This window comes from Hemiscyllium ocellatum, chromosome 25 (genome assembly GCF_020745735.1).
Source record: "Hemiscyllium ocellatum isolate sHemOce1 chromosome 25, sHemOce1.pat.X.cur, whole genome shotgun sequence".
Taxonomy (NCBI): Eukaryota; Metazoa; Chordata; class Chondrichthyes; order Orectolobiformes; family Hemiscylliidae; genus Hemiscyllium; species Hemiscyllium ocellatum.
Genome location: NC_083425.1, coordinates 30,264,737 through 30,278,559, shown reverse-complemented (window position 1 = coordinate 30,278,559; position 13,823 = coordinate 30,264,737). Strand labels below are relative to the sequence as shown.

At 37.7% G+C, this 13,823-nt stretch overlaps 1 protein-coding gene across 3 annotated transcripts in view; it reads right to left on the bottom strand.

Annotated features, from left to right (window-relative positions):
• stx8 (syntaxin 8) overlaps positions 1 to 13,823 on the bottom strand; it is a 196,511-nt gene that overhangs the window by 1,331 nt on the left and 181,357 nt on the right. The window lies entirely within an intron of this gene.

The window sequence follows — 13,823 nt, the reverse complement described above, 5'->3', positions numbered from 1 at the left end:
GATCAAAACCAGCCTTAAATATACACAAGGACTCTGCGGCAAGGTGGTGCAAAGACTCAACTCTCAGAGAAGAAATTCCTCCCCATCTCACTCTTAAACTTGTATTCTGAGATGGTGCCATCTGGTCCTAGATTCTTCCAAGAGTGGTAACACCCTCTCAACATTGACCCTATTACGCTCCTTAAGAATCCCATATCTTTTAATGAGGTTACCCCTCATTCTTCTAAATTCCAGTGAGTACAGTCCCAATCCATTTAGCAGTTGCTCATAAGACAATCTGCCCACACCAGGGATTTCCCCAATGAATCTTCTCTGAACTGCCATCAATGAAGTGATACCTTTGTTTAAATAAGGGAACCGAAATTGCTCATAGTACTCCAAATGTGGTTGCAATAGCAGCTTGTACAGTTGCAGCAAGTTTTTCTCACTTTTATACTCCAACCATTGTGAAATAAGGGCCAATCGTTAGTGGCAGTATAAAATGGCATTGCAAAACAACTGGTTGAGTTCATTGTGACATTATTACAATCTAAAAACCAATTTGAAATTTTATACAAACATATAACAAGCCTTTGATGAAAAACTATACAAATTGACTTATAAATTTAAACTAAGTTAATATTTAGTTTACACATTTAGTAAATAATTTTAATGCCAATGTTTCCATACCAGGAACATTAAAGACAACAATTAAAAAGATGTGAAAGTAAACAGGAATTGTTTCAACTGGCAAGTTCAATCTCGAGTCCCAATTACTTACATTTTACAAATTTTACTTTTCTCAGTGATTCCCTCTTGACAATCCATCATAAACATAATAAAGCTGAGTTAAATAATCAAATTTTATATTTTCAAGTTATGCAAAATGAATATTGTAAGATTGAGAGCAACAAACAACATAATCATGTCATAAGCAGATATACTTACAACATAAACTCAGAAAAAGTCATTATATCTGTGCTTATTTCACTTAGATTGCTATTCATTAAACCAATATTTATGCAGAGATTTCTGTTTATTATTCTTCTGGAATTGTGTAAATATGCTTTATAGTTGTTGCAACATTTATAAATATTGATACTCAAAATATGATACTTTATATGACGGAATTAAATTTAACAATTTGACTATCTTCACAAACTTTTGTGATGGTAATTGTAGTCAACATTAGAATGTCGCTACAAAGAACATTTTAAGATTCAAAGAGAATTAATAATCACCAACAGAAATGTACATTTGCACGAGATTAAAAGTGTTCTAGAAAGCTAACTGAGGAAGAAATAAGTATCACAAAGCCAGCTGTAGACATTGCAACTAATCGCCGCTGGGTCACCATGATGATACACCCTGCATAAATGGGGAGAAAATGAATGGATATCTACTAGAAGTACAAAATGTTTTTTCACATCTTTGTCATACCATCAATAAATGAATAAGAATGACAAAGTGGGAAACAAACAGAAGTGAAAGTACAATACTCATGGGGGAAATCTATCAGATGTAATTATTTGCATTTCTCAGTTAAAATGCAAAGAGAGACAAGGTCTTCTCTCACTCCTTTCCATATTATTGACCAACAATGAAAAGAAAAACAAAAAAAAATTGACAAACTTAATAAGTGTGCAAACGCTTTCTTAAATTTACTCCTCAATTCGCTCCTTAAACTTATAATGGCCAGATCTTCCAATTTGTGTTGGTGCTGCTGTGTCCACCACCAGTGAGTCAGAAAACTGCCCCACTTTCCTAGTTCCATTTCAGAGTGTCCAATGCAGCATCCTGAGGAACTCCCTCAGTGGAGGAATCCACCCAGAGATCTGTTAAGAGAATGCACAACACAGCACCTTTTTATAGCACTAGCTGCTTTCTGTCGGGATTAATGACTCCATCTTTAAAGGTTGATAAAAAGAATGGGTGGATGGGTGAGGTTTATGAGCAAGTAATGATGTGGTGGTAACATCACTGGACTAATAATCCAGAGTCCCTATCTAATGCTGGGGATATATGTTCAAAGTCCATGAGTGCAGATGTGCAATTCATTGCCAATTGTCGGAAAAAAACATCTAGTTCACTAGTATCCTTGAGGGAAGAAAATCTACAACCTCACCTGGTGTGGCCTACATGTAACTCCAAACACAGTCAGCACTGTTGGCTCTTATTTGCTCCCTGAAATGACTTAGCAAGCCACTCAATTTAAGGGCAATTAGGAATGGACAATAAATCAATAAATACTGGCCCAGCCAGAGATGCCCACTTTTAACAAACAAATTTTTCAAAAAGTGAATCAGTGGATTAAATCAGTGGGTTAAATACATGGTGATGAGGAGGTAGTCAGCTTAGGGGAGGGTAGTGGGTGGGAGTTATCAGGTCAGGCCAAGGGGTTGGGGTGCAAAAATGAAGAGAATCCAAATTACAGTTGACAGGATCTCGAAAAAATGCTTCAAATTTGCTCAATTTCTGTTTTGCAGACATGAATCAATAAGCATGTCTATGAGGTGACCTTAGTAAAATGTGCGCAAAACTACAAAAAAGGTGTTAGCAGAAGAATGACTGCTTAAAGTATTTTGAAGGCAAGCATTCAAACAAGCAAGCTAAAACCTAAAGGACACAAAGGCTCATCATTCTTCTGAAAGAAACGAAAATTGCTGATGAAAATAAAGGCACACCTGGTCTCTCTAAATAAACTTAGATACTGAAAAGATGGAAGACAATGTTGGAAGCAATAGGTTGGCTGCACAAAAACAGTGACTGAGTGTGCAAGAATGGATACCAAAAACATAAAGGTGACTGGAAGAACTATCTTTTACGCCGTGATTTGCTTATTTTGTGACCCGCAGCCAGACTGCTGATAAGTTAAACAATCAAAGGGGACAAAATCTGCAGAAAACAAATAGCGCAGGCATTGAAAGTACTAGCTGTATAGGCTATCAATGAGACTAGGGTTCAGTGATGGAGGACGATTGAATTGCAGCTCACCCATGCTGTATGCCCAGCAAACAAAGAGCTACTGTTGGTGGGTCAAACCAGCATCAGGATAAGAAGACATGAGGCACTCTAGCAGTAAGGTATGAAGCAGTGGTGGACTGTGTTGCAGGGCTTTTGTTTTCGCAGAATAATGTATTCAGCACATAGCTGCAAAATTTTATCAAAAAATACACTGTATTACCGAGAATTGCATGAAGCAAAATGCAGTATTCAACATTTCGTTACCCTCCAGTGTCATTATTCTCCATTACAAATTGTGTTCTCATGTTACCAAGTTATAAGTGTAATGCTCATTAGACACTTGCTCCGTCCATCTCAGTGACTTCAAATCAATTGGCAGAGAGCCATGAACAAATCACCTGTCAGCCCTAATATCAGAAGAAAGTACTTTGAGCAGAGACATCCAGGGCAGGAAAAGGGTGTGAGGTACAATCTAAAATACTGATGATTAGAAATAACGTTTTATTCCCAGTTTATTATGTCACTGAACTTGTTCAACAGATTATAGCATGATTAATATGTTATTCTCTAGTTGAAAGATTTTATGGGTTTTGCCACCTGCTTAAGAAAATTCCAGTATCAGGTATGAAGTCGAGTCATTCACTACACCTAGATATGCTTACCAATAAAGTGTCAGCTTTTCAGCTTCTCTTTAGTCCCTCCAGACTGTTTCTACAATTCAGATCCTACTAACTCTTCACAAGCATTTTTACAGCAGCCTAGTCTGTCACATAGTTTTATAATTGCTTTTTTTTTCATACTATGCTATATTCTATTAATATGCTGATTGAGTCTGTGCGTAGCAATTAAATAAGAATCGACAAAGATATAAAATCATTTTTCAAAAATTTTTAGAAACAAGTTTGTAAGTTATATTTAGTGCTGAATATTGAAGCACAATTTACATTCTTCTGCAGTACCAAAGATTGCATCATAACATGTTATATATTATATATTCCTTATTATCGCCCCAATACACATCGTGTCACACTGACCAGCAAAATAAGCAGATCTGCCCACTGAGATGTGGTGTACTTAACACACATCATTTGCTCTCTCAAAAATCGCCAGAAACAGTCCCTAAGGCCCATATTACATAGAATAAAACATTTTGCGTTAGCTACTATCGTAAGATTCTAATGATTTTGTGGAGTTAATTCACAAATATAGTTGAAAGCATTCATAGTTTCTAATAGCCGCCAATTCTACAATTTTTTACTTTCAAACACGACATGCAACTCCTCATCAGAAAATATTTAAGACTGAGCTCCATTTTATAACATACATTAAAACAAAAATAGCCTTTTTACGAAGGGAAAACAAATTATGCAGCTTGAATAAAAATGAAAATTTGTTTTATTTACATAGAGTAAGAAACCAAACTGTTATTTCAAGTCAACTGAATCAGTTCTGGACAGACTTTCATGGGCCATGCAATTTCCCACAGAAAAGTAGGACTTACAAAGTATTAAGTGGGTCAGCTTTTTCAGGAAATTCAAAAGGCTTTTGGTATTTCACTTCAGTGAAATAACTGTAATTATATATTTATCTCTATTTACATTTTGTCTTGCGATTACGAAAACAAGACACTCCTCCTAGATTATAATCCTTGGGCTCCACACTCCATTAGAGCAGATTGTTTACAAGTATGGCTATACATAGAACCAAATAAGTATTTGACGGGACAACTATTTATTTTTAAAAAATCAATGCATCAAAGCTCTTAAAACAAATCACACGGAATTAGCTTGAAAACATTAGTTAATTTTAATTAATTAATTTTCAAGAGGGACCCTTTTAACCTTCTATTTTTCTGAAATATCCTAAACTCGTACTAAAGCATGATAGACAAATATGTCCCCTCATTTTGACTCCATCATTATTTATTATTGTTTGCTTCCCTGCACCTCCTCAATTTCCATTCTCTCAAATCTTCAGTATCATATTTCTTAAAGTAAGAGATTAACACCTTTGACATAGGTTGATCTCTGGTTAATAATCCATGAATTTGATGAACCTGAATGTGCAATCCTGCAAAAAAACCTTACTTTTGTTATGAAGTATAATAGCATTCACAGCGAGTCACACAAATACTTAAACCTGTGTAGCTGCAAAGTAAATATTTAATATAAGTTAATGGCACATCAACACTTACCACAGTGAATGCATAATGACATAATAGTAAGTGTGTTTCAGTCATGTTGGCGCCAAACATCCCAGTAAATTACAACTTCCAATATATATCAATGCATTAAATTTATGCTGATCTATGCATGCTACAAAGATTGCAATTTAAAGTGTTGTCCAATATTATGTCAAAGTAAATTGAGGATGGACACAATCCTTCTCCTGCATTTTATCTCCCTGTACAATCTATACCATTTTTCCGCATTGTAAACCATGTTCATGCTTTCAATTCCTTTTCCCTAAAATTACCATGTTTGGTACTAAAGTTTTCATTTATGAAAAAAATCCAGCTAAAATTTTATCATGCAATTAATGCACATATTCAAAACATAAAAGCTGAATTTTTACCACCAGAGAGCAGTACAGCAGGTCCAAAAATGCAAGTCGCATTCTTAACTACACTATGTAAAATGCACTTTCATGGCTTTTGGACTTGGTTCAAGGTTTTAAGCAATTTTGCTCTTTAACCAGCTGTTAAGTTATTTGTCATTGATTAAAATGCCCCCTGGCCCCTGACTATGGGACAGTACCTGGTCTCTAAACAGCAGCAAGGTAGAGATTGGGACGCACATTATAGGAATTACAGGTCAGAGCCTGTATCTTTCTAAGTACAGCTTACTGGAACTCTGAAGCCAAGTGCTAGTTTAGTATTCGTACTGGTACAAAATAACACAGGTTTGTCAATCATTATGCTGAGCTCAGAGCTCAATGTAACACTAACAGATTTTATAGCATAAAATACAGAAACTAGGTGTAGGTTTTTGAGATACCATTTAGAATGTGGAAAATCTTTTGCTTTAAATTACAAATAATTTTAAAATGTGCTTGAATGTAAAAGTACACATATTTGCAATTATGAATACTAAATGAACTTAGTGCATTTTAATTTTCAGAGCTATGTCTTATCCATTAGTGTAAGGATAATGATCTGTAGAAAATATCCAGTAATGCTAACTAAATTGCACCAACAACTTTAAATTGACAACTGTTCTAATATTATGACAAAAACATTATATGTTATTTATGGACAAAATTTGGGAAACAATCTAGATGCCCACCTCCCACTCCTCCAAAATATTTTAAAGAAAATAAAGCCTCACAGAAAACTCAAAAGAAAAGGTAGAAATTGGCTGAATGTGAGACAAACCCCAAGCCTCTTGTAAGCAATGGAGCTGAGGTTGAAGAATAAATAGGGATTAAACTCCAGAACTGGACGTTTTAGCGTAACACTGGGAGAACACTGTCCTCCAACACCAGATTACCGTACTCGCCCAGATCACAATCCTATCACAATTGCAATTGGGAATTCATATTTAAATGAGTAACTTGTTGTCTATTCTCAACAAATCTTGACACGAAGCAGTCAGAGCTGGGTGTTTGTTGCACTCTCACCTCAAATTCACAAGATTCAGAGTTCAAGTCTCATTCAAAGTTTGAGCATTGATATCTAGGCTAAAATCTGGATGATGTTCTCAGTTAAACCAATGCCCTATCTACTCTCTCATGTCATATAAGATATCTCAAGATACTATTTTGAAGAACAGCATTCTTCCTTGCATTTCTGGTCAATGTATGACCCCCTAACCTAATGCCACTGAAACACAGTACCCAGTCATCATTGTATTTAAGGGAACTTAGACTAAACTGGTTATCATCTTTCCTACATTTCCTCAGTGGCTACATTTTAGAAAAGTACTTTTATGTGGTGTAAACCACTTGGGATGTTCTGAGGGTGGGAAAAGTCCTATATAAATGGAAATCTTGATCTCTTTCTATGCAAAAAGTGGTCAGATATATGCAGGGCAGAACAAGATAGGAGGTAGTTACAATGTGCCTGGCCAACACAACCCCTACCTCACCACCCAAAATTGTTTTTGTCACCATCCTGAAGGCAGCACAGACTCCACAGACACTGGGTGCATTTGGCAATTGAGGGGTTTCCATCTGACTGCGAGCAGCGTCAGGACCACACCTTCCTGCCCATCCCAAGCCAGTCTCCAAAGAACAGTCGGAAGGTGCCAAAATCAGCAGCTCACCTGCCATTTTTAAAATAAATAATTAAAGGGCTGTTGAGTGTGTCACTATATTTAAAATTGCTCACAAAACAATTATCATGGCAATAGGGAGCCCGACTTCTCAGAAGTTTTTTTGTAAAGGATGAAGGAAGGAAAAGAACAGCATTTGGGAGAATCCTTACCTGAGATGTTAGCCTTGCCACTTTGCTCTGCCCTACAAGACATCCAGAACCCATCTACTCTCCCCCAGCTGCCTGGTCCTTAACCACCCAACAATGCAAACTTAACTAGCTTCTGGCAATGATTTTCTCTTCCTTGTAAAGATGTTTGTTTTTCCAGCAATTCTCATGAGTCAGTTAAGGCTGCCAGGTCTGCAAGAACACCAGCCCTCGAGTGCAGTACTTTCTCCCATTGAGAAGTACAAGTTTCCATTTCAGCATGTTTAGTTCACCAGTAGCACTTAACACGTTATCACTGCATAGCGAGCCTTTTTTGGGACTTTTTTCAAATATTAATATTTCTTTTTTAAAAATCCATGATCCAGAAAAGATCGTCACTAAAAATGCATCTGATGCTCCTTGGGCCATAACAAGTTAGTGTACCATGTTGAAAACCACGCATTAGTTTTTGAGACACATTGCTAACAAGGAAACCGATTAACAGGTAAACTGATTAACAAGCAAAATAATCACTTCTGCTCATCTTCAATAGTGGTGTTAAGAGAATGATCACAACTTTAAACTTAGTGCGAGTTCATAGTATTGCACATTACTTATTGCTAGAATGCATGTAATTTATGATGTAAACCTGATACTGCTGATCTAAAAGTTGTGTTCGATTTCAGTTTGATCTTGAATATTGTTATTTAGAAAAAGTATATAAGATTGTCCAAATACAAACTTGAGGCAGCTAGAGTAATGCACCTGATGTTCTCACTGTCATAAACATGCATAATGCATTATTAATTGGGATTTGGATTTTTAAAATAAAGGCAGATGTCTGGTTTCAGTTCTGCGATGGTAACTATCTTTTTGAAGAAGTTAGATGATCATTTTGAACAGTGAACTGAAGACATAATTTCCAGAAACGCATGCATTTCAGTCAATTGCCTGGCAGGACATCTATGCTGTTAATGGATGAAATGTTTGTACTGTTGAGCTTATGTCAGACAGAGAAAAGAAAAACAGACCAGAGGCCATTAACTTATCTTTAGATATTAGTTCAGAAAAAACAGGAGTTCAATTCTTAAGGGAGAAATTTAAGAAAAATTTCTAAGCTATCTTTAATTATGCATAGCTTTGTCTTTTCTTCTTTTTATACTAAACTTGTATGAGCAACAGGAGTAAGCCAATCTGATCCAGATTTGCTTAGGGACCTCGAAGTAAAGGAGCCATTAGGAGGTAGTGACCACAATACAATAAGCTTTAATCTGCAGTTTGAAAGGGAGAGGGTAGAATCGGAAGTGACAATATTTTAGTTGAATAAGGGAAACTATGGAGCTGTGAGGGAGGAGCTGGCCAAAGTTCAATGGTGCAATACCCTGGCAGGGATGGCAGTGGAACAACAATGGCAGGTATTTCTGGGTATAATGCAGAAGATGCAGGATCAATTCATTCCAAAAAGGAAGAAAGATCCTAAGGGGAGGCAGGAGTGGCCGTGGTTGACGAGGGAGGTTAAGGACCGTAGAAAGATAAAAGGGAAAAGGCATAACATATCAAAGATGAGTGGGAAATCGGAAGACTGGGAAGCTTTTAAAGAACAACAGAGGATAACTAAAAAGGTAATACGCAAAAAAAAACTAAGGTACAAAGATAAACTAGCCAAAAATATAAAGGAGGATAGTAAAGGCTTTTTTAGGTATGTGAAAAGAAAAAAAATGGTTAAGACTAAAATTGGGCCCTTGAAGACAGAAACGGGTGAATTTATTACGGGGAATAAAGAAATGGCAGAAGAGTTGCATTGGTACTTTAGATCTGTCTTCACTGGGGAAGACACAAGCAATCTCCCAGATGTAATAGTGGCTGAAGGAAAGCAATTTATATTAGACAGGAAATAGTGTTGGAGAGACTGTTAGGTCTGAAGGCCGATAAGTCCCCGGGACCTGATGGTCTACATCCCAAGGTACTGAAGGAGGTGACTCTAGAAATCATGGATGCATTGGTGATCATTTTCCAATGTTCTATAGATTCAGGATCAGTTCCTGCAGATTGGAGGGTGGCTAATGTTGTCCCACTTTTTAAGAAAGGAGAGAGAGAGAAAATAGAGAATTATAGACCAATTAGTCTAACTTCAGTGGTGGGAAAATGCTGGAGTCAATTATAAAGGATGAAATTACAACACATCTGGATAGCAGAAACAGGATAGGTCAGAGTCAGCATGGATTTATGAAGGGGAAATCACGCTTGACTAATCTTCTGGAAGTTTTTGATGATGTAACTGAAGATGGACAAGGGAGATCCAGTGAATGTAGTATACCTGGACTTTCAGAAAGCCTTTGATAAAGTCCCACATTGGAGGTTAGTGAGCAAAATTAGGGCACATGGTCTTAGGGGCAAAATACTGACATGGATTGAAAATTAGTTGGCTGACAGGAAACAAAAAGTAGTGATAAACGGTTCCTGTTCAGAATGGCAGGCGGTGACCAGTGGTGTGCTGCAGGGATCAGTGCTGGGACCGCAGCTTTTTACAATGTACATTAATGATATAGATGAAGGTATTAAAACTAATATTAGCAAATTTGCTGATGACACAAAGCTGGGTGGCAGGGTGAAATGTGAGGAAGATGTTAGGAGAACACAGGGTGACCTGGACAGGCTAGGTTAGTGGACGGATGCATTGCAGATGCAGTTTAATGTGGATAAATGTGTGGTTATCCACTTTGATGGCAAGAATAGGAAGGCAGATTACCACCTAAATGGAGTCAAGTTAGGTAAGGGGGCAGTACAACGAGATCTAGGTGTTCTTGTACATCAGTCAATGAAAGCAAGCATGCAGGTACAGCAGGCAGTGAAGAAAGCTAATAGCATGCTGGCCTTCATAACAAGAGGAATTGAGTATAGAAGCAAATAGGTCCTTCTGCAGCTGTACAGGGCCCTGGTGAGACCGCACCTGGAATACTGTGCGCAGTTTTGGTCTTCAAATTTGAGGAAAGACATTCTGGCTACTGAGGGAGTGCAGTGTAGGTTCACAAGCTCAATTCTGGAATGGTGGGACAATCTTACCCTGAAAGATTGGAGCGACTGGCTTGTATACCCTTGAGTTTAGAAGGCTGAGAGGGGATCTGATTGAGACGTATAAGATTATTAAAGGATTGGACACTCTGGAGGCAGAAAGCATGTTTCCGCTGATGGGTGAGTCCCGAACCAGAAGACAGTTTAAAAATAAGGGGAAGGCCACTTAGAACAGAGTTGAGGAAAACTTCTTCAGCCAGAGAGTGGTGGGTGTATGGAATGCTCTGCCCCAGAAGGTTGTGGAGGCCAAGTCTCTGGATACTTTCAAGAAAGAGTTGGATAGAGCTCTTAAGGATAGTGGAATCAAGGGTTATGGGGATAAGGCAGGAACAGGATACTGATTGAGATTGATCAGCCATGATCATAATGAATGGTGGTGCTGGCTCGAAGGGCAGAATGGCCTACTCCTGCACCTATTGCCTTTTGATGGTGCCCATCATTCAATATGATCATGAATGATCAAACACTTCATACTTCTTGACATAACTTTGTATGCTATTGGTTATCAGAAATTCATCAATTTCTACCTTAAATATACTTAGGCTGAGCTACCACAGCCAATCGTGACAAAGAATCCAACGATTCACAAACTTCTGAATAAAAACGATTCTCCCATCTCAGACCTAAGTGGCACTCCCTTATTTTTAAGGTATGCTTCCTGATTTTACTCTCACCAACCAGAGGAAGCATCTTACCTGCATCTACCTTGTCTATCCCTTTAAGTATCTTGTTACAACGAAATCACCTCTCATTCTTTGAAACTGTAAAGATTAAAGGCCCAGTTTATGTGATCTCTCTTAAAGGACTGTCCCACCATCCCAGGAACGAGCCTTTTGAATCTTCACTGCACTTTCTCGCTGCCAATGATACCTTTCATGATTTAAGGAAACCAAACCTGCACACAGTTCTCCAGATGCAATCTGACCAAGCTACTACATAATTGAAGCAAGACGCAACTACTCCTGTACTCAATCGTCTTGTATTAAAGGCTAACATTCCATTAGTCTTCCAACAGCTTGCTGCAACTGCATGTTAGCCTTAAGTGACTAATAGATGAGACACCCATTTCCCTTTGTACACCTACACTTTCCAACTTATCATTTAAAAAATGCTCTGTACATCTGATCCTCTTACAAAAGTGGATAACCCTATATTTTTCCATATTTTATCTATCTACATGTTTTTGCCCATTCATGAAGCCTGCCCAAATCTGCCTGAAGCTGCTTTACATCTTCCTCACAACACATATTCCCACTTAGCTTTGTGTAGTCTGCCAATGTCAAAATATTACATTTGGTCCCCATCTCCATATCATTGATATATTTAGTCACCAACTGGGGCCCAAGTACTGACCCTTATGATAGCTCACTAGTCACAGCTGTTAACATGAGTATGATCTATTTATTCCTACTCACTACTTTCTATGTGTTTGTCAATTATTAATCTATGGCAGCACATTACCTCCTATCCTATGTGCTTTAATATTTGTTTTAAACCAGCCTCCTGTGGTTGACTTTATCCAAAGCGTTTTGAAAAACTAAGCATACTATGTCCATCAACTTTTCTTGATAAATTTTGTTCATAACATCCTCAAAAGGCTCAACAAATTCAAACACAATTTCCCATTTAAAACCCATGCTAAGCCCAAGCAAGTCAATTGTATCCAAATATTTATTTATTACATCCCTTATAACAGATTCTAGGATTTTCCCCTATTACTTATGTAAAGCTAACAGGTCTGTACTTCCCTGTATTTTTTTCTCACACTCCTTCCTTAAATAGTGGGGTCACATTTGCTTCCTTCCAATCATAGGAATCAGAACTTTGAAAGGTAACGACCAATGCTATCACTGTAGCCATGTACCTTAACATTCTTAAATGTAAAACATCAGGCCCTAGAGATTTATGAACTTCTGTCCAATTAATTTTTCCAGCATAGTCTTATTATGATTAATTTCCTTCATCTTCCTGTTCACCCTAGTGGGATAAGACGTGCCTTTAAGAGATGTTCTACCCTGATTCTCTTGAAGAAGGGTGTTGTGAACTTGGTGCCAAGGTGTCTGCTCCATAAAGCAGTGTAAATAAGAAGCATGATTGGGTGGTGTCAGGCTCACACACAGACCCGGAGGATTAGTTTTGCTTTCAGTTGTTGAAGCTGGGGTTTTCGGAGTTGAAGCTGTTGGTTACTGTTCTCTTTCTGCTGCTACAAAAAGCCCGAGGTGTCTCTATGTTGCTAGATTCAGTCTGTTGGTGTTCCATCTCCAAGACTGGAGAAGATAGCAAGTTAGGAAAATCCAGTCTGCTGAATTTGTCTTTGCTAGGGTTTTTATGGTATGCTGCTAGATTGGAACAGTTTTCTATTAGATTAGATTTCCTAGTGTGGAAACAGGCCCTTTGGCCCAACAAGTCCACGCCAACCCGCCAAAGAGCAACCAACCCATTCCCCAACAGTTACCCATGACTAATCCACCTAACATAATGGACAATTTAGCATGGCCAATGCACCTGACCTGCACATCTTTGGACTGTGGGAGGAAACTGGAGCACCCGGAGGAAACCTACGCAGACACGGGGAGAATGTGCAAACTCCACACAAACTCTGAACCGGGAATCAAACCCAGGTCCCTAGCGCTGTGAGGCAGCAGTGCTAACCACTGAGCCACCATGCCATCCTATTGATGAGGAGTAGTTAAATAATATATTATTTTGTTAAGTATTTCGAAAGAGTTAAAGTTATGCCAATTCTTTTCTGTTTGCACTTACCTATGGTATAAGAATAAAGAGTGTTTTGCTTACGGCCTAGTTGTTTGACCAAATGAATCCTATCTGGAACTCAGCACCTTATGCTTGCCTTTAAATAAGATAACAGTTAGGGTTGAGGTTATCTTCTTGAAATGTATTGAAGGGGTTTGGTCTGATCTATAACACTATTCACTTATATTTGTACTTCTGGGAGATTTTTTTATATCTTCATCAGTGCAAATCAACACAAAGTAATCACTTAGTTTCTCTGCCATTTCTCTATTTCCCACCACAAATTCTTCTGACTCTCCCTGTAACAGACCCATATTCATTTAAAACAATGTTTCTGCTTTACACATCTAAAGAAACTTTTACAGTTCATTTTTTTTTGTGAGAACATTTGTTAATGAATGATTGTAGTCTTACGTGCATATGTTTACACTAAGTGAACAACTATGATAACCAACTGCAAAAATTCAGTTTATAATCAATGAAATCAGGTTTCACTTGGGATCTGTGGAAAAAATCTTGGAGTTTGACAAAATTTGACGAAAGTCTAATTCACAAATTTAATTGTGATGTCATAATTCAGTGATACAATGATTATGTGTACACGTATATATTTGTGCATATGTAAATAAATATGTTGGGTTTTTTCAGCAACTCT